Genomic DNA, 3968 nt, shown 5'->3' on the forward strand with positions numbered 1-3968 from the left:
GGGAGGAATTCGGGTGTAACCCGAGATTTCTATTTTTATTGAAAACGGCCAAGCAATATAGTCAATAATATACATATACATGCGACGGGATATTTCAATAAAATCAATCATCATTGAATCAATCAGCATTCTCAAACAATGTCCGTCAATCGTCTCTACGTGTATATCACACGTAGGTAAATACAACTCTGGACCAGACGGTCTGAATCCGGACCGACCCGATCCTAAAAAAAAAAAGAAGAAAAAAAAAATATTTTTAACATAAATAAAAATAATAAATAAATAAATAAATCAAAGAAAATGATTAGACGGTTCAGAAATTGAACCAACCCGTACTGTCAAAAGAATAATAATAATAATAATAATCATGATTAAAATAATAATAATAATAATAATAAATAAATAAATCCATAAAAAAAAATATAAATGGGTTAAACGATTCAGAAATTGGACCGACTCGGTCTAAACTTAAAACCTAAATTTAACCAAGGTATTACTAAACTCGGTTCGAATCGGACCATACGAACCAAACGACATGACCGGGTAAGTACCAATCTCGGGACGAGCCAAACTGGTAATCTGGACGGGCCGGAACCTAGTTTGATCAGACCGAAGATTTAAAAGATTTAATAAAACATAATAATAAGTAAAAATAAACTTAAAAGAAATTATGTTTGACCGTGTGTACAGTAAGTAATAATGCATGACCGTTTGTGACTGGGGAATCTTGTCAGGGTAGATGGCATAGCATTGACATTACTCGGATGGGTTCGGGTATTGTTCAATGTGTGATTGTAGACGGGTACTTGAGTGATATCACGATGATTGTCTTGATTGTAAATCTTCGCGGTATGATATTCGATCCGGATCGATTATCATCCCGTGGAGACGTGATTGTGATTGTGGCGATCTTCGATCGCGCCATCGTTCCCTGACGAACGGTTATGGCAACCTGTGACTCACGTATTCGGGTTTGCGTGTGTCACCCGAATATGTGACGAGAAAGTACGGTTCTTTGGCAACCGCGCCAACGTTCCATTGGCCATGGAACGAACTTCGGGTTTGCGTGTGTCACCCGTTGACTGGCAAATAAACCTGAGACCCGGGTAGTTGCGTGTGTCCCCCGGCGAGGCGGTACGGATATACTTTGAAAGACTTGAGCTCGGGTCTGATGAGTATTTTCCGAGGCGGATGGTCGGCGAGGGGGAGTTAGCATAGAGCTGCTTCGCCCGGTAGTCGGCGGCATCGGGGATCGATGTCTGGAGTGGGTATGGGATGACCGGTACCGAGAGCCGTGATATCGGTGACCGATGAGGAGTATGAAGATCACTTGAGGTCCTCGCAAACGATTTTGCTTGGACTGTTGCGCCTCGTGTTCGACACAGGCATGAACGAGTTGTTGTATTTACCTACGTGTGATATACACGTAGAGACGATTGACGGACATTGTTTGAGAATGCTGATTGATTCAATGATGATTGATTTTATTGAAATATCCCGTCGCATGTATATGTATATTATTGACTATATTGCTTGGCCATTTTCAATAAAAATAGAAATCTTGGGTTACACCCGAATTCCTCCCTAAGCACGTAGCTTAGGACGTTGTTATGCAACGTTTCAGGTCGTGAGCAGCAACAGTGACTGAGGCAGACACGGGACCCGGTGACAGCTAGACTTCCTGATCATGTATAATTATCTTTAACGCATTCTGTTTTCAAAAATAAAGAGTGGTGATCTTCGAACTTTTTGTGTTATAGTTTTCACACCACTTGTATTATGTACTGGTACCGTTCCAAGCGTGTGCGAACGTATTGATGTATTTTATAATGTCTTCCGCTGTATTATATTTAAAATGGATCGTTTTAACTTTCCCGCGAGTTTATATTTCGAAATTTTCCGATTGTGATTTTATTGTCCACGTGGCACAACCTGTAAGCGGGATACGGGGTTACGGGTGTCACAATACTCCACTTTTATAGGAGATAAGAAATTTTTTAAGAGTATACTCCCAACCTTGCCAACTTGCATCATTTTTATCACATGAATGTGAAGAGACTTCAGTCTTGAGAGATCACGTCGATCCCCCTACCTACAATTCGACTTCAGTCTTGAGAGATCACGTCGATCCCCCTACCTACAATTCGATTGTTCTATTGAACCAAACACTGATGGTTTATCCAGATATATTAAGTTGTCATCATGGTTTGTCATTCTATGAGCTTTAATCACATTTCCTGCGATAACACTTCTACCTCATTTTTGTTAAATCTTTTTATTAGAGAGTATCAGTCAACTTGTCTATTGATTTCAAATAAATAATAGATATAACTCTATCTGTCAGTAATTTTCAGACGGACTTATATCTTCTGCAGATGTATTGCGATTTTTTGTTTTAGATATGACGTTTTGCTCTTTCTATCGTAGTCTAACTATCGCAATGTATGTAAAATCTAGATACTGGTCTATGCTATATTAAAATATTTTCAACAAAGTTTTGAAGCCATTCAGTTTTTTCACCAACAAGGTTTAAAGCTACAAATTCAGATTTTATAGTACATCTTACAATACACGTTTACTTAGATGATTTCCACGAGCTAACACCTTCACCGACAGGGAATATATATTCATGTATGGATTTATTCTCATTCGAGTATGAAATCCTGTTTGCATTAGAATATCCTTTTAAAATAGATGAATATCTTATATAGTGCAATTCACAATTCTCAATGTACCTCATATATCTAATTATAGCCTTTAAATGATCCCAACTTTAATTGTTCGTATATCTACAGTCTACTATTCTTGTTCACAACATTGGATAAATCATGCCTTGTGTTGTTTATAAAAATAGTCTAAAGATTATAATGGAATGCCAAATCTTTAAATAGGCCAAAACCAAAAAAAAACATGAATACATAAAATACTCTAAATGGCGTAAAATAAAATATAAAATAAAACGACGCTTTTGGCTGAACTGAGTAGGGTTCGAGTCGAAGAATTTTCTATAAGAAAACAAACAAGTTCAGATGGATGCACGTTCGGACCAAAGGGATTTGAACCGAACGGACTTTTTGTGAAAATAACAAAGACTTTGGTTGGATAGACGTTCGACTGAACTGACATGTCTCAAATGGAGCGTGCGTTTTCTGATCAAATAGTGTTTTGTCAGAAAACATATACTCAGTCGAACCGATAGATGCTCAGACCGAGCGTATCTTCTGTGAGATTATTATTTCACTCGAAGAAGACACATTCAAATCCCGACCTTACTCCCGTACTCTCGTCTCGTATAGACTTGAATTCCTCTGTAATCGTAGCTCTCACTCGTAATGTTGCTCCAAAGATGTCCTCATCAATATTTTCTTCAGAGCCATAATACAAACACACAATTTAATCCGAAGTCGTAAATATCTTGAGTCAACTTCCTATTCTTACTCTGTATTATGTCGCCGACTATCGCAAAACCATTTCACCGGCGGTTTGACTGTTTGTATTTAGCATTTAATGCGCCTAAAGAAAAATAACAAGTAAAAGATATTTAAGAAATAAAATAACAGCGAACCCAATTACCGGAAAAAAGAATTCTATGCGTGGTGAGGGCATGGGCATTCATAAAGTAGGACACTCTCTTATGCCTTTGTATTTATTAATTTGTGCTACGTTCATATGTTGTCCATAATTAAATACTATATTCACACACACCCACAGGACGGGGGAAAGTTTACGTATAGAGATTTTTATATTTATTCACATAATGTTGTAGGCCTTCCATCATATAATTGCATGGGACTCCAAGGGTGACTGCAAATTGGTAATGTAGAAAAAATATCAATGTATATTCGGACCCACGACTTATGCATGTGTGACGGTTAATGTACGTACATTCGAAGAAAAAGTGAGAATGTTTGCAAATCAAAGAGTCAAACACACGATGCAAAAGATTTAATTCATAGAAAATTACTGAA

This window comes from Tarenaya hassleriana, unplaced genomic scaffold (genome assembly GCF_000463585.1).
Source record: "Tarenaya hassleriana unplaced genomic scaffold, ASM46358v1 Cleome107, whole genome shotgun sequence".
NCBI lineage: Eukaryota > Viridiplantae > Streptophyta > Magnoliopsida > Brassicales > Cleomaceae > Tarenaya > Tarenaya hassleriana.